This window comes from Macaca fascicularis, chromosome 8 (genome assembly GCF_037993035.2).
Source record: "Macaca fascicularis isolate 582-1 chromosome 8, T2T-MFA8v1.1".
Lineage (NCBI taxonomy): Eukaryota > Metazoa > Chordata > Mammalia > Primates > Cercopithecidae > Macaca > Macaca fascicularis.
In genome coordinates, this window is record NC_088382.1 from 11,711,192 (window position 1) to 11,732,281 (window position 21,090).

General features: G+C 45.6%; 1 long non-coding RNA gene across 4 annotated transcripts; it reads left to right on the forward strand.

Moving 5' to 3' along the window:
- The first annotated feature begins 217 nt into the window (after positions 1-217).
- On the forward strand, positions 218-16,916 carry LOC107130554 (uncharacterized). Of its 4 annotated transcripts, none has more exons than XR_012417035.1 (6): positions 218-513; positions 624-772; positions 6,565-6,616; positions 13,145-13,249; positions 14,445-14,595; positions 16,255-16,916. It is a non-coding gene; the product is annotated as an uncharacterized lncRNA (long non-coding RNA). The 4 variants fall into 4 exon arrangements; XR_012417037.1 differs by having other exon boundaries at positions 14,445-14,582; XR_012417038.1 differs by lacking the exon at positions 14,445-14,595.
- Positions 16,917-21,090: the final 4,174 nt, after the last annotated feature.

The window sequence follows — 21,090 nt, forward strand, 5'->3', positions numbered from 1 at the left end:
GACATTCCACCACAAAAGAAGTGGAAATGGCCTGTCCTTGCCTTCACTGATGACATTACCTTGTGAAATTCCTTCTCCTGGCTCATCCTGGCTCAAAGGCTCCCCCACTGAGCACCTTGCGACCCCCACCCCTGCCGGCCAGAGAACAACCCTCTTTGACTGTAATTTTCCTTTACCTACCCAAATCCTATAAAACGCCCCACCCCATCTCCCTTCACTGACTCTTTTCGGACTCAGCCCACCTGCACCCAGGTGGGTGCACCCAGGTGGGTGCACCGGACTCAGCCCACCTGCACAGGTGAAATAAACAGCCTTGTTGCTCACACAAAGTCTGTTTGGTGGTCTCTTCACACGGATGCGAGTGAAATTTGGTGCCGTGACTCAGATCGGGGGACCTCCCTTGGGAGATCAATCCCCTGTCCTCCTGCTCTTTGCTCCATGAGAAAGATCCATCTACGACCTCGGGTCCTCAGACCAACTAGCCCAAGGAACATCTCACCAGTTTTAAATCGGGTAAGTGGCTTCTTTTTGTTCTCTTCTCCAACCTCTCTCACTATCCCTCAACCTTTTTCTCCTTTCAATCTTGGCGCCACCCTTCAATCTCTCCCTTCTCTTAATTTCAGTTCCTTTCCTTTTCTGGAAGAGACAAAGGAGACGCATTTTATCTGTGGACCCAAAACTCCGGCGCCGGACACGGACTTGAGAAGACAGTCTTCCCTAGGTGTTTAATCATGAGGAGACGCCTGCCTGATTCTTCACCCACGTTTCAGAGGTGTCTGATCACGCAGGGACGCCTGCCTTGGTCATTCACCCACATTCCCTTGGTGGCAAGTCAATTGCGGGGACGCCTGCTTTTGCTGCTCCCCCAACCCCTTCTCTCCGTGTCTCTACCCTCTCTTCTCTCCACTTTCCTGGGGGGCAAGCATCCCCACCCCTTCTCTCCGTGTCTCTACCCCCTCTTTTCTCTGGACTTGCCTCCTTCACCATAGGCAACCTTCCACCCTCCATTCCTCCTCCTTCTCCCTTAGCCTGTGTTCTCAAGAACTTAAAACCTCTTCAACTCACCCCTGACCTAAAACCTAAACACCTTATTTTCTTCTGCAATGCCGCTTAACCCCAGTACAAACTCCATAATGGCTCTAAATGGCCAGAAGATGGCACTTGGGATTTCTCCATCCTACGAGACCTAAATAATTCTTCTTGTAAAATGGGCAAACTGTCTGAGGTGCCTGATGTCCAGGCATTCTTTTACACATCGGTCCCTCCCTAGTCTCTGTTCCCAATGCAACTCGTCCCAAATCTTCCTTTCCCTCCCGACAGTCCCCTCAGTCCCAAATCCAAGCGTCGCTGAGTCTTTTGAATCTTCCTTTTCTATGGACCCATCTTACCTCTTCCCTCCTCCCCAGGCTGCTCCGAGCCAGGCCCCAATTCTTCCTCAGCCCCCGCTCTCACACCCTATAATCCTTTTATCACCTCCCCTCCTCACACCCGGTCTGGCTTACAGTTTCATTCCGCGACTAGCCCTCCCCCACCTGCCCAGCAATTTCCTTTTAAAAAGGTGGCTGGAGCTAAAGGCACAGTCAAAGTTAATGCTCCTTTTTCTTTATCCAACCTGTCCCAAATCAGCGTTTAGGCTCTTTTTCATCAAACATAAAAACCCAGGCCGGACGCGGTGGCTCAAGCCTGTAATCCCAGCACTTTGGGAGGCCAAGGCAGGAGGATCACGAGGTCAGGAGGAGATCGAGACCATCCTGGCTAACACGATGAAACCCCATCTCTACTAAAAATACAAAAAGAAATGAACCGGGCATGGTGGTGGGCGCCTGTAGTCCCAGCTACTCCAGAGGCTGAGGTGGGAGAATGGCGTGAACCCAGGAAGCAGAGCTTGCAGTGAGCCGAGATCGTGCCACTGCACTCCAGCCTGGGCAACAGAGCAAGACTCCGTCTCAAAAAAAAAAAAAAAAAAAAAAATATATATATATATATATATATATGTATGTGTATATATATGCGCGCACGCACACACACACATATATTTATATAAACCCAACCCAGTTCATGGCCCATTTGGCAGCAACCCTGAGATGCTTTTCAGCCCTAGACCCTAAAAGGTCAAAAGGCCGTCTTATTCTCAATATGTATTTTATTACCCAATCTGCTCCCGACATTAAATAAAACTCCAAAAATTAAATTCCGGCCCTCAAACCCCACAACAGGACTTAATTAACCTTGCCTTCAAGGTGTGCAATAATAGAGTAGAGGCAGCCAAGCAGCAATGTATTTGAGTTGCAATTCCTTGCCTCCACCGTGAGACAAACCCCAGCCACATCTCCAGCACACAAGAACTCCAAATGCCTGAACTGCAGCTGCCAGATGTTCCTCCAGAACCTCCTCCCCCAGGAGCTTGCTACAAGTGCCAGAAGTCTGGCCACTGGGCCAACGAATGCCCGCAGCCCGGGATTCCTCCTAAGCCGTGTCCCATCTGTGTGGGACCCCACTGGATATCAGACTGTCCAACTCACCTGGCAGCCACTGCCAGAGCCCTTGGAACTCTGGCCCAAGGCTCTCTGACTGACTCCTTTCCAGATCTTCTCAACTTAGCAGCTGAAGACTGACGCTGCCCAATCGCCTTGGAAGCCTCCTGGACCATCACGGACGCCGAGCTTCGGGTAACCCTCACAGTGGAGGGTAAGTCCGTCCCATTCTTAATACGGAGGCTACCCACTCCACATTACCTTGTTTTCAAGGGCCTGTTTCCCTTGCCTCCATAACTGTTGTGGGTATTGACGGCCAGGCTGCTAAACCTTGTAAAACTCCCCAACTCTGGTGCCAGCTTGGACAAGATTCTTTTATGCACTCCTTTTTAGTTATCCCCACCTGCCCAGCTCCCTTATTAGACTGAGACATTTTAACTAAATTATCTGCTTCCCTGACTATTCCTAGGCTACAGCCACACCTCATTACCACCTTTTCCCCCAGTTCAAAGCCTCCTTCGCATCCTCCCCTTGTATCCCCCCACCTTAACCCACAAGTATGGGATACCTCTACTCCCTCCTTGGTGACTGATCATGCATCCTTTACCATCTCATTAAAACCTAATCACCCTTACCCCACTCAATGCCAATATCCCATCCTGCAGCATGCTTTAAAATGATTAAAGCCTGTTACCACTTGCCGGCTACAGCATGGGCTTCTAAAACCTATAAATTCTCCTTAATATTCCTCCATTTCACCTGTCCCAAAACCGGACAAGTCTTACAGGTTAGTTCAGGATCTGCACCTTATCAACCAAATTGTCTTGCCTGTCCACCCCGTGGTGCCACACCCATATACTCTCCTATCCTCAATACCTCCCTCCACAACCCATTATTCTGTTCTGGATCTCAAACATGCTTTCTTTACTATTCCTTTGCACCCTTCATCCCAGCCTCTCTTCGCTTTCACTTGGACTGACCCTGACACCCATCAGGCTCAGCAAATTACCTGGGCTGTACTGCCGCAAGGCTTCACAGACAGCCCCCATTACTTCAGTTAAGCCCAAATTTCTTCCTCATCTGTTACCTACCTCGGCATAATTCTCATAAAAACACACGTGTTCTCCCTTCTAATCGTATCCGGCTAATCTCCCAAACCCCAATCCCTTCTACAAAACAACAACTCCTTTCCTTCCTAGGCATGGTTAGTGCGGTCAGAATTCTTACACAAGAGCCGGGACTGCGCCCTGCAGCCTCTCTGTCCAAACAACTTGACCTTACTGTTTTAGCCTAGCCCTCACGTCTGCGTGCAGCGGCTGCCTCTGCTTTAATGCCTCTAGAGGCCCTAAAAATCACAAACTATGCTCAACTCTCTACAGTTCTCATAACTTCCAAAATCTATTTTCTTCCTTCCACCTGACGCATATACTTTCTGCTCCCCGGCTCCTTCAGCTATATTCTTTGTTGAGTCTTCCACAATTACCATTGTTCCTGGTCTGGACTTCAATCCGGCCCCCCACATTATTCCTGATACCACACCTGACCCCCATGACTGTATCTCTCTGATCCACGTGACGTTCACCCCATTTCCCCATATTTCCTTCTTTCCTGTTCCTCACCCTGAACACACCTGGTTTATTGATGGCAGGGCTAATTGCCACTCACCAGCAAAGGCAGGCTATGCTATAGTATCTTCCACACCTATCAATCATTGAGGCTACCGCTCTGCCCCCTCCACTACTTCTCAGCAAGCTGAACTCATTGTCTTCTTGTTTACACTGTTTCGCCAAGCCATCACAGCTGATACCTGCTGGTGCTATCCCCAAACCACCACTCTTAACTCTTAAAGTAAATAAATAATCTTTGCTGGCAGGGCTATGCTGAACCTCCTCAGGCACTCTCTAATTGGATGTCCTGGGTCCTCCCAATTCTTAGTCCTTTAACACCTGTTTTTCTCCTCTTTATTCCGTTTAGTTTTTCAGTTCATACAAAACGGTATCTAGACCATCACAAATAATTCTATACGACAAATGTTTCTTCTAACAACCCCACAATATCACCCCTTACCACAAATATTCCTTCAGCTTAATCTCTCCCACTCTAGGTTCCCACGCCGCCCCTAATCTCGCTCGAAGCAGCCCTGAGAAACATCGCCTATTATCTATTCATACCACCCCCCAAAAATTTTCGCTGCCTCAATACTTTACTACTATTTTGTTTTATTTTTCTTATTAATATAAGAAGACAGTGATGTCAGGTCTCTGAGCCCAAGCTAAGCCATCATATCCCCTGTGACCTGCACGGATACATCCAGATGGCCTGAAGTAACTGAAGAATAACAAAAGAAGTGAAAATGGCTTGTTCCTGCCTTAACTGATGACATTACCTTGTGAAATTCCTTCTCCTGGCTCATCCTGGCTCAAAGGCTCCCCCACTGAACACCTTGTGACCCCCCACTCCTGCCAGCCAGAGAACAACCCCCTCTGACTGTAATTTTCCTTTACCTACCCAAATCCTATAAAACAGCCCCACCCCTATCTCCCTTCACTGACTCTCTTTTTGGACTCAGCCCACCTGCACCCAGGTGAAATACACAGCATTGTTGCTCACACAAAGCCTGTTTGGTGGTCTCTTCACATGGACGCGAGTGAAAGCCACCAATGCCCAGCTAATTTTTTGTATTTTTAGTAGAGATGGGGTTTCATCATCTTGGTCAGGCTGGTCTCAAACTCCTGACCTCAGGTGATCTGCCCACTTCAGCCTCCCAAAGTGCTGGGATTACAGGTGTGAGCCACTGTGCCTGGCCAGGCAGAAAGTTTAAAATTGGATTTTAATGCTATTTAGGAAACGAAGAGTAAGGTGTGTAAAATGAAAATAAATCTTGAGACCCCAAAATCACTAAGCAAAGGGAAAAGTGATGTTGGGAACTATGTCAGGCAAACCTGCCTCCTATTTTACTCCCAAATAAGACTGCTAGAATGATAAAAAGCTACATGCCTTCCTCACAGTTTGCCCACAAAGGACAAAGGACAGACAAGAACTCAAAAGAATGTAATCTCTTGTCTCTTATCTACCTATGACCTGCAAACCCCCTGCTTCAAGCTGTCCCACCTCACTGGATTGAACCAATGTACATCTTACACATATTGATTGATGTTTCATGACTCCCTACAATGTATAAAAGCAAACAGTGCCCCAACCATCTTGGGCACATGTCATCAGAACCTCCGAGGCTGTGTCACAGGTACGTCCTTAACCTTGGCCAAAATAAGCTTTCTAAATTGACTGATACCTATCTCAGATATTTGGAGTCCACAGGTACAGTGCCCCCACAGAGTCACTCTGGGCCATGGGAAGGATCTGAGTGGCAGGTTGGAAATAACTAAAATTCATTTTCTTTCTTGGATTTCAAAGTGCATCATCACTGTGTGTGTGTGTGGCTGAGAAAGAACACAGTGCTGTCTACCAATTCCCTCTGGGCTCATAAGCAAGTGCTTGTTTACAGGAAAAGAAAAAGTGGCTCTTTAGCACCTTATATTGATGAAATGAGCCATACTAAGGGTATCATTGATCAATTTCCTGACAGCTCTGAATCAAAAGGTCAGAACCAAAGAGAGAAGGAAACTGGCTGGGGGAAAGCAAGCAGAATTGACCCAGGTGCTAAGTGCGAAGTCATTACCTCTCTGGATTCCCTACAGTGAGGAAAGAGAATCCCATTTGTCACCTCCTGGCACTTATTTCTGGACTCATAGATGTTTGTCACCAAAAGGATGCTGAACAGTCTCTAGTCCCTCTTTATCATTTTGTTAAGGAGGAACCTGAGCTCCAAGTAGATTTTGGGGTTTCTATGAATTTCTCATAGTCTTAACAGGCAATGACTAAGTGACAGAGCCCAGGTGTCCTGGGTTTCAGCATGTACAGTGCATGGCAACAGGGAGAGCAGGGGTGTCGGGGAGACAAATGAGCCCCAGTCTCGTCATGGGGCAGTAGTGGGGGATGCACCTCTTCTTCTATTAATAGAGACGAGCAAACACTGCTCTAGCATATTCACATTTTAATCTTCTGAAAACCCTGCTTTCCCATTTTACAGATGCAGAAACTGAGGCTCCAAGAGCAGAAGTGACACCGAAGTCACCTAGCCTGTAAGTGATGCTAAATTTTATGCTGCTGCTTCCCTTTTCTTGTGTGTCCCTTATTTCAAGAAATAGACCCAAGGTGCAGCTCCATTTCCTACCTAGACATGCAAACCCGACAAAGACACACACACACAAAAGAAAACCAGAAAGCACTATATCTACTCTTGACCAGACATAGTGAGGCTGGACCCATCACACACACAAACACACACACACACACACACACACACACACATTCACCTAACTGTAAAACAATGTAACAATATTTAGAATGCTTGTCGTACATCAATTTCCTAAATGAAGGTCAATACTTACTATAGTATAAATTAAAGTGAAATTCTTCAAGGAGTGACATGATTCCATTCTGATTCAAAGACTATTGCCACTGCCACATGTTTCTTTAACTTTTAGGAATGTCTTATACTCACATTCTTCGGTAGAAGAATAAGATTAAGCTGCTATCATTCCTGCATTCTACTGGCAAGTGTCTGTACTTTTAACCTTTCTTTTTAAGTTATGACTCATCTCAACTTCCCTGGCTTTTCCTGTTGGAAATGAAAGTCTGACCCTAGGCAAGCTAGAAGCACTGGTGTGCAGCACATTTGCAGCCTCTTGGCTCCAGAGCAGAGAATTAAAATTGTCAGATGCAGCCCCTGTGAGGGTTCCCGGACGCCGGCCAGGACAGCAGCAGTAACTAGAAACCAGGGCGCCTGGTCTCAAAGCTGTGCTCAGAGCAGATTTATATCATGTAAATGATTGTTCTAATAAAGACATTGGTACATTAGCCAAAACTCAAGGACATGCAAAATGTATTAGGCAATTTATAGTCCAACAAGTTTCCTGTGGCGAAGGCAGTAGAGAAACATTCCCAAAATGAATGTCATTTTAATTCTTCATCTAAAAAGAATGATCATAACCACCGCTGGTTTTCCCCACTAAAATGAATTCTGCATTATCATCTATAATGTAGCAGGACACTAGAAAACTGATGACCTTCTGTCCCTGCTGACACGAAGAGTTCAGCACCTGTTCAACACTGCAATCACACCTCTCAAATGTACAAAAGTTGCATTAATTCTTTGGAATTATATAAGCCTAGGGATCTGGCATCGTTGTTTAGACTCTTTTAGTATACGTTCGATCTGTAATATTTGCCACTGTTAAAAAGAATCTTCAATGCTTGTACATTTTTAACTGCATTTAAAATAAGGAAATGGAAAAATCTCTTATTACCTGCAGAACCATGATTCCAAGTAACTGCAGTGTTATTGAAAATGGTGCAATAAAATTCATAGTAAAAAAACGTAATTACCAAAAGAAAATAAACTGGGCATGGTGGTGTGAGCCTGTAGTCCCAGCTACTTGGTAGGCTGAAGCAGGAGGATTCCTTGAGTCTAGGAGTTCAAGCTGTAGTGTGCTATGATCATACAAGTGAATAGCAACTATGCCAGCCTGGGCAACATAGCAAGACCCTGTCTCTTTAAAAAAACAAACAAACAAACATTAATTACAGTAATAGAAACATTCAAGTTTTTTAATTCGAAAAAAGAGACACAGAAGTCAATACAGGTGATAGTGGCTTCTGCTGGTAGAAATTACCAACAGTAGATGATACTCAAGAGCTTTCTGTGTTCCACTCTGTAGAGTATTGTCTATCATCAAGGCTGCTGCTGGCCTCTCTAGGAGCTTTTGTGTCCACTAGAAAAAGATGTTCCTTTGGCCTGCCACAGCCTGTGGAAATGCTCGCCCTAGGGGCCAGAGTGCCAGCCGAGTGTCAGCCCACAGATGAAGGAGCCTTCAACTTAGGCCAGAACTTTGTGCAGAGTGCAAAATATGCAGCCCTCTGTTGGCTCTGTCTGTAGAAGAAGAAACAGATCAATAAATGATGGTCTATTCATGTGACGAAATACTAGGAAGTCATCAAAATTGTGTTTTAAAGGATATTTAATAGCCAGGCATGGTGGTGGGCACCTGTAATCCCAGCTACTCAGGAGGCTGAGGTAGAGAATTGCTTGAACCCAGGAGGTGGAGGTTGCAGTGAGCCAAGATCGCGCCACTGCGCTCCAGCCTGGGTGACAGAGCAAGACTCCATCTCAAAAAAAAAAAAAAAAAAGAATATTTAAATATTTAAACTATTCTTTAAATATATCAGGGAAATATTCGTCATAGAATGTTAAGTTAGAAAAGTAGATTATAAAGGCAATAATACAGTGTCATCCCAACTTTATGAACTAATTATCAGTTGTAAATAACATGAGAAGGTGTAGACTAAAACGTTAACAATCATCTCTGGATGGTGCAGTTGTGGCTAATTAATGATTTTGCTATTGATACATGTCTGCATTTTAAAAATTTTCTTCAATGGGCAGGAATTATTCCTATAATAAAATAAATTATATATAATTTTTAAAATCTATGGTTCTACCTGCTTTTCAGTCAGGAAAATCATACCATCTTGTTACTTAAGTTGAGCTACATTCTCTTCAGTTAAGAAAACATTGGGATGTTAAAGCCGTAAGAAAGCAACTGATTATTTCTCCAAGATTGTGATCTCCTTAAGGATGTGCAAGGAAACTATGGTGGTTTAAAAAGAAAAAAATGGCAGCTTAAAGCAGGGGGTGAGGGTTTGAATTCTACTTCCAGTAGCCATTAGTATATGACCTTGGAAAACTACCTAATGTCTTTGATTCTGTTTCACCTTTTATACAATGGGGTTAACCATTCCTATCTGAAAGACTGCACTGAGCATAAAATGAACTCATGGAACCATAGCATAGGGCCTGGCACTTAATAGGTACGTAATAATTGCAGTCTTAGTACAATGATCTTGTATACCTCACACATCCCCTAGCCCACTGCCTTGCACATATTAAGGGCTGAATAAACGATACCATCAATGGGTTGCGTTAGACTTGGAGGAAGTCTGGCAGTTTCAGGAAATCTAAAATGTTATATAGCCGGGTGAGCCCTACAGAAGTGACCTCATGAGAACAGAGCCTAGGTTGTGTTAGCGAGCACAGAGCCTCTCTGAAAGGTCACTTCTCTACTACCTGTGTTTGGACACTTGTTGCATGTGCTGATATATGGTTTCAACCTCCTGGGGCTCTTTGCCCTTCATGGGTGGACCTTTAAAAGCACAGTTCTCTCTATGTGGGAAAGGAAACTCAGAGCTTATGAACGAACCTGGATTGAAGCCTTATAGCAATCTCCAAGGCCAGCACTTATACTAACCCAATTAATATGAGAGGGACCTCCACTGGAAACTCAACGGAATCGGCAGATTTAACAGGGAAAGGACCTTTGTAGTGGTGCCAGGAGGGTATGAAATATTTGGCCTACCTCTCCCTCAGAACGCAGAATTAGAGGATGTCTATCATGTGGTCAGGAAGCGCAGAGGGACAAGATTTAGGAAAAGCCAGGTAAGCTCTTCAGGGCCATAATATGGCTTTTGTAGCTCAAGAGATCCCAGGGCTAGTACTTAAAATGCTTCTGTGCTTCTACTTAGACAGGTAGACTCAGACATTTTACCATAGAATCCTAGCAATTTTTATATAATCTCTGTGTTCTCTCTTTTCCAGTCATTTTTGCTTATGTTCATTTTGAAAATATCAGCTTATCTGAAAAAGAGTGTTTAGCACTATAGGCCATGAGCAGAGTTATTCCCCCAGACCATCCTGACATCCTTTATCTTGGGGTAAATTATAGATGGGGAGGCCACTTCCCCCAGGAAAGGGATGTGTCAGGATAGGCAGAGTTGGGTTCACTGTAAACCTAATGAAGTCAAGAGAGGCTGGGCATGGTGGCTCACACCTGTAATCCCAACACTTTGGGAGGCCGAGGTGGGAGGATCACCTGAGGTCAGGAGTTCGAGACCAGCCTGGCCAACATGGCAAAACTCCAACTCTACTAAAAATACAAAAATTAGGGTTTTTTTTTTGTATTTTTGGTGGCATGGTGGCGGGCACCTGTAATCCCAGGTACTTGAGAGGCTGAGGCAGGAGAATCACTTGAACCTGGGAGGCAGAGGTTGCAGTGAACTGAGATTGCACCACTGTACTCCAGCCTGGGCGACAGAGAGAGACTCTGTCTCAAAAAATCAATTAAAAAATAAGGTGAAGGGGCCTCTCACTTATCTGGGAGCCTCCCTTTACAAAATTCTGTATGACCAATGTATTTGCTTTCCTGCACGTAAGACTCCCAAACTTCATAAACTCCAAGCCCCACAGCCCTGGATCTACCGCTGGTGACCAGGCAAATCAAATGACAGCTATAAAGGGCAGACTGGCGGAGGCGTTGGGGTCTGTCCCCTCGAGGGGTCTGGTTTCTGCTGGAAGGTTTTGGCATTGTTTTAAGGGTTTGGAGCTGTTCCTGTACAAACCCCAACACAGCAAGAGGTTATCATTGGATTTGTATGATTTTATCTATTGACGATTGATATCTGAAGAAAGCAAAAAAAGGTTTCTTTGGTGTCGGGGGCAACACTGATTCAGGCCATCCTCAAGATAACATGAAGCAGGACTGGAGCCTCAAATAACAATCTCTCCCTAAGCAGCACTGAAGAAGCCTAAAAAAGAAAAACAAGGAAAGGAAGGCAGTGCCTCCAGGAGCCCAGCACTCTTTCATTATAACCCACTGAAGCCACCTGCGTCCTTAAGCAAAGCGGGACGCTCAGGTGGACAGTCAACTCCTTAGAAACTGGGCCTCGTGGGTGGCGCCGTTGTTGGCGTATCATTCGCTCTTCCCCATGTGGGCAATACTGCGGTGGGTCTATGTGGTGGGGAATGAGGGAAGGGCTGGTGAATATCTTAGAATAACAAACAAAACCCTGTATGGGATTTCTCAAAACACTAAGCCTTTATTTTCATTGACTGATTTTTTTTTTTCCTCTAGAATTAGAGTCTTGCTCTGTCACCCAGGCTGGAGTGCAGTGGTGCAATCTCAGCTCACTGCAGCCTTGAACTCCTGGGCTCAGGAGCACTGATTTATTAACATGCTCCTGGCTTTGGAATATTCTGAGAAAGTCTTAGCTCTGCCTTTTAGCATTCTAGTTGTAGCATTAAGAAGAGGGTCTTATGGAAAAAAAAAAAGTGGGGTAAATGGTAAAAGTTGTTTTTTGTTTTTTAGAGACGGGGTCTTGCTCTGTTGCTACAAGTATATGCCACCATGCCTGGCTAAATTTGTGTGTGTGTGTGTGTGTGTGTGTAGACAGGATCTTGCGATGTTGCCCAGGCTGGGCTAAAAGTTTTTATATTCAGTATTATTACAACTAAATATTTTATGTACCCAAGAAGAAAATGCATTAAAATACTAACAATAGTGGTATTAGAAGGTGTGTTTTTAATTTTCTAAATGTTCTTCAATATACATATATGACTTTGTAACATAAAAGGGACGTCACATACTTGAAGGGGTGCATTTTATTAGTGGTTTTGTCCCCGGCACTTGGCCTACTGGAAAGCAACCAATACATACTGTTGGAAATGAATAATCCATATGTAAATGGATTATTGGCCTTCTTAACAGCACTTAGTGGAATCCACTGAAGTTGCAAGACCAGCCTGATAGAAGACAGCTGCAGTTCTCCTCACACGATTTTAATTAACCTTTCCTCAGTTGAATTATTTTTGTGGCCAAGGGGTCCAGTAAAAAGGTAAAAACCTGCAGACTATACCATGATGCCGCTTTAAGTGACAATAACAAACAAAATTCAGGGTTTTCTAAAATTGCTAGGATACTTGGAATGACCCTGGTTCTTACACTAAGTTGATGTTTAATTCTTCGGCTTTAAAAAAATTATTATTAATCACTTGCACAACAGAAAAACATGCCTCTCCTTTCAACCAGATTGGCCAGTAATCAACTTAAGCCAAGTCAGTGATATTAAAATTCTGATTTAATTCCGACCACCTGAGGGTCCTCTCCACGGGATACTTTGGCCTGGTCAGACTTGCGTAGTTATGTTAAATACTGGATCCTGCGAAGAGAGGGAAACACCTGTCTTGGGGTGGGGGGTGGAGACAAGCTGGCACGAGGCTTATTAAATTTTCCTTATCTTGCTAAGATCAATGGGAGATCACTGCCCTGGTGACATGGAGCCCATGCCAACACCCACTGCTTTTTTTTTTTTTTTTTGAGGTGGGGTGTCCCTCTGTCGCCCAGGCTGGAGTACAGTGGCGCGATCTTGGCTCACTGCAACCTCCACCTCACCTCCCGGGTTCAAGCGATTCTCCTGCCTCAGCCTTCCAAGTAGCTGGGATTACAGGCATCTGCTGCCGCGGCCGGCTAATTTTTGTATTTTTGGTAGAGACGGGGTTTTGCCATGTTGCCCAGGGTGGACTCGAACTCCTGATCTCAGGCAATCCGCTGTCCTCAGCCTCCCAAAGCGATGGGATTATAGGTGTGAGCCACTGCACCCGGCCCTCAAGCTCTTTTTAATCTGTTTGCCTACTCTTGTTCTGTTAGTCCTCTCCCCACACCTTTCTCCCTCCCAGTGCTCCTCTGCCTTGAGTTGGTTTCTCTCTGCTTCTGCCTTAGGCCTGGTGCTTATGGTTGGCGCATGGCCCCTGTAGTTCCTGGCAAGCCACACACCAAAAATCCACAGTCCAGGTGAAGAGCTGTGCAGTTGAAAACATCTCTACGGTAAATGTAGGGACTTGGCTGAATCTTGTTTATTCTGATCAAACCACAGAATGCCAAACAGGCATGATTTAGGTCAGCCCCTGGTTTTGATCTGAGGCACTTGTGGCCAACAGGTTGCCCAAGCAAAGCCAGCCAGGTTATGGCAGCGTTGACTGGGAGCCCAATGGAAGCCCTGGGGAGCTGGTTCCTTCTGTTCCAAGTAATGAGCAACTGCCATGGGTGACTGGAAAATCTCAGGCTCTCTCTGGTGGTTCAGCAACTGCTCAGGTGCCTCAAGGTGATGTTTAATGGCCTTTTTCAGCAACAGCGGCCATCTGCCATAGATATGGAAAGGCACTATTTGGTAGGATGCTCATTAAATGAAGTGCTGATAACCAAAAACTCACAGTAGGACAAAGCTGACTGTATTTTCTAAAATGCTCATAAAACCCTCATGCTATTCCAAAATCCTGCAGTTCTCTGATCAAGATGTGGAGTCTTGGCCAGGTTCAGGCTCAAGCCTGTAATCTCAGCACTTTGGGAGGCCAAGATGGTAGGACTGCTTCAGGCCAGGAGTTTGAGACCAGCCTAGGCAACTTAGGAAAACCCCATCTCGACAAAATATTTAAAAATTAGTCGAGCATGGTGGTGCACACCTATAGTCCCAGCTACTCAGGAAGCTGAGGTAGCAGGATTGCTTGGGCCTGGGAGGTCAAGTCTGCAGCGAGCCATGATCAGACCACTGCACTCCAGCCTAGGAAACGGAGTGAGATCGTGTCTTTAAAAAAAAAAAAAAAAAAAAAGCTGGGCACAGTGGCTCATGCCTGTAATCCCAGCACTTTGGGAGGCCTAGGCGGGTGGTTCATGAGGTCAGGAGATCAAGACCATTCTGGCTAACACGGTGAAACCACGTATCTATTAAAAATACAAAAATTAGCCGGGCGTGGTGGCTGGTGCCTGTAGTTCCAGCTACTCGGGAGGTCGAGGCAGGAGAATGGTGTGAACCCGGGGGAGGTGGAGCTTGCAGTGAGCCAAGATCTCACCACTGCACTCCAGCCTGGGCGACAGAGCGAGACTCCGTCTCGAAAAAAGAAAAAGGAGTTGGAGTCTACTTTATCTGGGCAGGCCTTTGCGACTTCTGAGGGTGGGTCAGAAAAGGCTGACGGTTCTCCCTCGTGCCCTCTCTCCCTCTCTCTTTCTCCATGTGCCTCTGGAGCGCTAAGCTGCCACATAAGAAGCCATACTATTCTGACATGCAGAGACATAGAGACAGAGATGTCAGACATGAGAGAGCGAGTCTTCAGGTGATTCCAGTCCCAGTTGCTGTCTGACTGCAGCTGCATGAGAAACCCCAGTAAGTGCCGAAGGTGAGAACAAGGCACACACATTGTGGCTTGTGGAGAAGGGGATGATGGGCTGGGGTGAAAGTTGTCTTCACAGAGCAGGTACAACTTGAATTGGGTCTTGAGGGATGAACAAGAGCCCACCAGAAAAACAAAAGAAGAGGCTCTTTGGGTAGACATAGCAGCCTACAAGGCTACATATGAGGTGTGCAACAGCCACCAGAAGATGCAAGGATTCCTGGGGCTGGAAATAACGGACTTCATCTGCAGAGTTAGTTAAGAAGAGACACCAGCAAAGGGAAGCACCACGAGATATTATTTTCTTTCTTTCTTTTTTTTTTTTTTGGAGAGAGAGAGTCTTGCTCTGTCACCCAGGCTGGAGTGCAATGACATGATCATAGCCCACTGCAGCCTCAAATTCCTGGGCTCAAATGATCCTCTCACCTCAGCCTCCAGAATAGTTAGGACCATAAGTATCCACCAGCATATCTGGATAATTTTTTTTTTTTAATTTTTTAGTCGAGACAGTGGGGTCTCACTTTGTTGCCCAGGCTGGTCTCGAACTCCTGGGCTCAAGCAATCCTCTCATCTCAGCCTCCCAAGACGCTGGGATTACAGACGTGAGCCACCACGCCCTGCCAAAATGTGATTTTCATTTGAGAAAGCTCATCCTGACTGCAGAGGAAAGGGCGAGGTCGGAGTGGGGGGTGGCAGAAATATAGGCAATGCTGTGGAAATAGTCCAGGTGAGAGAGGATAAAAGTACCAAATTAAGGCAGCAGCAGTTGAGATGGAGAGACAGTGGCAGCGGGGAGAAGGGAGGTGGCTTGAAAAGGAGGTGGTCACCTGCTAGGGGTGAGAGGGAAGAAACGTGCGGTGGATCTGGGTTCGTAGCTCAGGCAACAGAGTGGTCAGTGGTGTTATTCACGTGGCTTCAGATTGCAGGAGCATGTGCTGGGTGGGGTGCACGTGGACTCCTGCTTCTTCCACCGGTGTATGAGTTTCTGGGAGGGACGTATGCTTCTCATCAGCAACAGAGGCATTTTTAAGTCCAGAAAAGGGAAGAGCATTGGAATAGTAAATAAAGTGATGCGAGAAGAGGGTGATGAGTGAATTTGGAGGGCTACCACCCTTTGAGAAAAGAACAGAGCAAGCAGACCGTGGAAATAAGAGTAGGAAGAGCAGAGGAGCCGATGACAAGTCTGGGATCCCAAGAGCCAAGGGCTTACCCATCCCTGGGCTGAGGAATCAGCTCCATAGGAAGCTCGTCTCTGGATGGAGTCTAGATGTTTCTCCCTTGCCTTACTGTCTGTCCTTCTGCAGCTATTTAAGGCACAACATTTGAAGAAATGTATGACCCAGCACTGATCTCTGGTTTATCATGTAGGGGCAGTCATAACTGTTAAGTTTTTCAAGTTAACCCATTGACTTTAAATGGTTTTGGCCAGGAGTTTGCTTAATTCTTTAGGTAGTCATCAGAATTTTCAGTAAGAACACACTTAAAATGCAGGAAGCAGAGTGTTGTGGCCTTTGGATGTGGCCCAATTGATACAGTAACCAGATCTGCAGGTATATCCAAATTCCTCAGGGGCACACAGGACCAGGGAACTTGCACATTTTTTAGAATACTAAGGAATCCTGAGAGCTGCCAGAACTTAATTAATATTGATGCTCCCCTTCCTAGAAATGCTGGGCTTTGAAAGCACCTTAGATGTCATCAACTGTGCCCTCTAAAACTTACAGACTTTGGATGGTGTCATTAGAAGGCAGGGACCAAGGGACTTTAATTCCACTGGAAGCAGAACAAGAAGAGAAATTTGATTCTATGCAGAGCTGACCTCCAGGTGGATATAAATTATTGATGAGGACTCAGCCTGATGAATTTGGGGGTAAAGATGGATTGGCTATAGATGAATCACAGACTTTCTCTCAACCAGAGGGCCCGGGGCTGCGACTCTCATTTTCCAGATGAGGAAACAAAGGACCACAGAAGTTAAGCAACTTGCCAAGGTCAAACCCAAGTTAGAGCCAGAGCTGGGACGATTCCCGGGGCTGAACCCCTGCTGGGCTCATTTCCTTCCGCCCGCCCAGCCATCTCTGGTTTTATCTGATGTGTCTGATGTCAAACGTCATGAATATGGAAAGCAGAAGACCTTGTTCTAGGTTGACAAATGCTTGCAGTTAGGGATTTTTTTTTTTTTTTTTTTTTTTGGTCAAGCTTTTCCAATGTCTACCAAATGCACCTGTGGAATATGCAAACAAAATTTCTGCTGCATCTGGGCCAATCTATCTTAGAAACTCAGTGGTCATTGTATCCTTAAAACAGGTTTGGAAAATTAAATAAAATTTTATCCACAGAGAGAATGTAATTGTGAACTGCCTCCCAAAATCTAATTGTTTTTATTTCTTGGGATACGGATTATAGCACCACAGTGTGCTACAAGGAACTCACCAATTACAACTTAAAACTTCCAGGCTTGGCCAGGTGTGGTAGCTCATGCCTGTAATCCTAACACTTTGAGAGGCCCAGACAGGTGGATCACCTGAGGTCAGGAGTTCGAGACCAGCCTGGCCAACGTGGCGAAACCCTGTCTCTACTAAAAATTCGCCGGACATGGTGGTGCATGCCTGTAATCCTAGCTACCTGGGAGGCTGAGGCAGGAGAATTGCTTGAACCTGGGAGGCAGAGGTTGGGATTGTGCCACTGCACTCCAGCCTGGACAACAAGAGTGAGACCTCATTAAAAAAAAAAAAAAAAAAAAAAATACTGGCTCAGTGCTCCCTTCAGCACGTATCTGGATGTCAGCCTCTGCTTGTAACCCTGCACTTTGACTGCTGCTACTCCTTCTCCTCAGAACTTTCCCTGGTCCACAAGACCCCCCGTTGATTTAGCCCAGTGGGCTTTTTTGTTTGGTTGGTTGTTTTTGTTGTTGTTGTTGTTTGAGACAGAGTCTCGCTCTGTCACCCAGGCTGCAGTGCAGTGGCACGATCTCAACTCACTGTAACCTCTGCCTTCCGGGTTCAAGCGATTCTCCTGCCTCCGCCTTCCGAGTAGCTGAGATTATAGGTGTGCCACCACAGCCAGCTGATTGTTGCATTTTTATTAGACAATGAGTTTCACCATGTTGGCCAGGCTGGTCTTGAACTCCTGACCTCAAGTGATCCACCCACCTTGGCCTCCCAAAGTGCTGGGATTACAGGTGTGAGCCACCACATCTGGCCCCCAGTGGGCTTTTCACAGGCTTTGTTTAAAAAAATTTAAAAATCGGGAGAGAGAGAGAGGCTTCTGTCTCTCTTATATTGAAAATGGCTCCCACGTGCTCTCTCCTCTGTGCAAGCCTTTCTTCTCTTGGCTTCCATAATATAGAATAGCAGAGTTTTTCTCTCAAGGACTAAATCTAATGATTTAGAATTGCTTCCTAGAGCACGATGTGGGGAAGGATTTTGAGGCAAGTCCAAGCTCTGTGGAGAAAACTGATCAATCAGTGATGTCTGCAGTGGGCAGACCATAGAAAGGTTGTAGCTGGTGGATTCGGGATTTGCCATTGCTGATTGCTCTTCCCAACTGTCTGCCTCCTTTAAAAAAAAAAAAAAATCCTGTAAATGTTGATCTTTTCTAAAGACCTGTCCTCAGCCTAGCGCAATATCTGGTACATTGTAGATGCTTGGAGATTGTTAGTTGGTGTCTCCATTTCTGTCCTCTCTCCCATAACAATTTCTCTCTTTTTTTTTTTTTTTTTTTTGGTCTGACATGGAGTTTCACTCTTGTTGCCCAGGCTGGAGTGCAATGGCACGATCTCGGCTCACTGAAACCTCCGCCTCCCAGGTTCAAGTGATTCTCCTGCCTCAGCCTCCCGAGTAGCTGAGATTACAAGCACGTACCACCACACCCAGCTAATTCTTGTATTTTTAGTAGAGACAGGGTTTTGCTGTGTTATCTAGGCTGGTCTCAAACTCCTGACCTCAGGTGATCCACTCGCCTTGGCCTCCCAAAGTGCTGGGATTACGCTAACAATTTTTTATAATCTCTTCCATCATATCAACCTACCACTTCCATATACCTAACTTGTAAATTGGTATAATAGCTACCTGGCTGAGGGAAGCTCTACTTGGACAGCACACCATGACTTCGAGGGCAAAATTCCTAAAGCCATATTAACCTCTGTCAGCTGCACACCATTCCCCGTTTTTGCATACATTACTTCCATTCATTGCAATTTCACCTGTCTCATTTCTTGTTTTCCCTTGGGCATCCTTTTAATTTAATCCCATGCCCCTGAACAACCGGCATCATCTTTTTGGACAGTCTGTCCACCCTCTGATCTACTGCATATACTGCTACCATATTGGTGTCTAGCCTCTTTTTTTGTTTTTTGTTGTTATCCTAATTTATTTTCTAGTTGGCTCCTTTTTTCAACTTCAGGGAATCCATGTGCAGCTTTGCTACGTGGATAGACAGAAGTACAGATCATGCCATACCTGCCTTTGTTTGGGTTCCCCCAAAAGTGACCCTGAAACAAGAATGTGGGTGTAGGTAGTTCATTTGGAAGATGACCCCTAGGATAGGGAGGGGTTAAAGAAGGAAGACAGGGAAGGGAGGGAGGCCGATGGTATGGTGTGCTGCCGAGATTCCCCCTCAGGACTGAGGTCCTCCCTCTCCCAGCCATTGGGAGTGTTGCTGGTTGATGGCTTTTAGCTGAGTCTCGAGCCAGGAACTGCTCTCAGCAGCAGAGAACAGCCTTAACCCAGGTCCCAACCTGGGGCAGCCACATCTACTGACTAATCAATGGAGGATATAAAGCCCTGACCCCACCTTGGTCTCAATCGGTCGGCTCTGAAGGGCTATCCCAGCGCCAGAGCTTCCCGTGGGATCCTCTGAAGCTTTAATGGCACCACGGTTCAACGACTCCTTCTATCCAGTCCTACTTTCTTTCCTCTTCATAGGTGTTGCTCTCAAAGGAATTCCCTAATAAACTTCTTGCAGTCAACTGCGTATGGCAGGGTCTATTTTTCAGGTGACCCCACCTAAGACAGCTAATAAAGTTGCATTTACGACAAAAATGTGAGCAACTGAGGCTCAATTCTTCCAGGCGCCCTCGAAAAACCGCGTAAACCTCAGCAATGACCTATCAAGGAACCAGAAGGCTTGGGTGTTTATCCAGCAGCTTCTGTCCCTCACTGGCTGAGGGATGCTCCCAACGCTGTAATGTCCTGGCACTTCTAGCCTGTCTCTAGATGGCCAGCCCAGAGAATGCTCTCAGGCAGAGATGCTGGAAGATACCAGCTCAAGGGGACTTGTCTGCAGGCAACTCTAAGAGTGGACCAATGGGATCTGGGCAGAGAACACCAACAGCATCTGCTATAAGTCCTCCTCCCCAAGAATCATCTATGGCTCCCCATTTCCTACAGCAAGGATCAAGCTCACAGAGCAGTTGTCAGCCACTGATGTGACTGGTTGGTTGGAAAAATGCAGCATTTTGACATTCTAAATTTACACAGAGCAACCACACTCAGAGACTTCACACATTTGCTACTTCACCAACCTCTGAAAATGTTTAAGATCTGGACACTTGGTCTAGAAAATAAGTCCAAATTTTTTTGACTACACACTTGGCAGCATTTGTGACCTGTTATCAAGGCAAGCTTTCTAATCCTGTGTTCTTCTAACCTACTTCCTTCCACACAGATTGGTCTATCTTGTGTGTGTGTGTGTGTGTGTGGTGTGTGTAAAACAAATAAAATTCTAATCATGCAATACTCTTCCAGAGACTTTCCACTGATCAGATCAACTTCAGATTCCTTGGTAAGGAAACGAGGGCTCCCACTATCCGGCTAGCCCCTTTACAAAGATATATTATACATAGTCGTGCCATCCCTAGGTACTCACGGGGGATTGGTTCCAGGATCCCTGCAGATACCAAGATCCTCAGATGCTCAAGTGCATTAAATAAAATGATATAGTATTTGTATACAAACTATACACATTCTCTTCTATATTTTAAATCATCTCTAGATTACTTATGATACCTAATATAATGTAAATGCCATGTAAATGGTTATACCGTCTTTTTAATTTGCATTATTTGTATTGTTGCATTATTATTTTTCTATTTTTTTGAATATTTTTGACCCATGGTTGGTTGAATCAGAAGATGTAGAACCCATGCAGACAGAGAGCCATTGTGTTATATATTATATATAAAAGAATATATCTATCTTACCCTTTACTGGGAGAGCCAATCCCATAACTCCCAGTCTAAGGCCAAAGGCCTGGGAACCAGGAAGGAGAGTGGGTGCTGGTATAAGTCCTGGAGCCTGAAAGTCTGGGCATGTGACATTGAAGCTGAACCCAGGAGGATAAGGAAGAGGTCGCTGGGGAAGGAAGATTGCAATAGGAGTCATCCATTCCCCACGCAGAGGGTGGGGAAGCTACAAAGGCTGTGTTCGCACTGCGCATCAATAGATACTTACCACACCTAGGGCAGAACCTTTAGCCTGGGTCCCCCCCAAACAGGCTGAG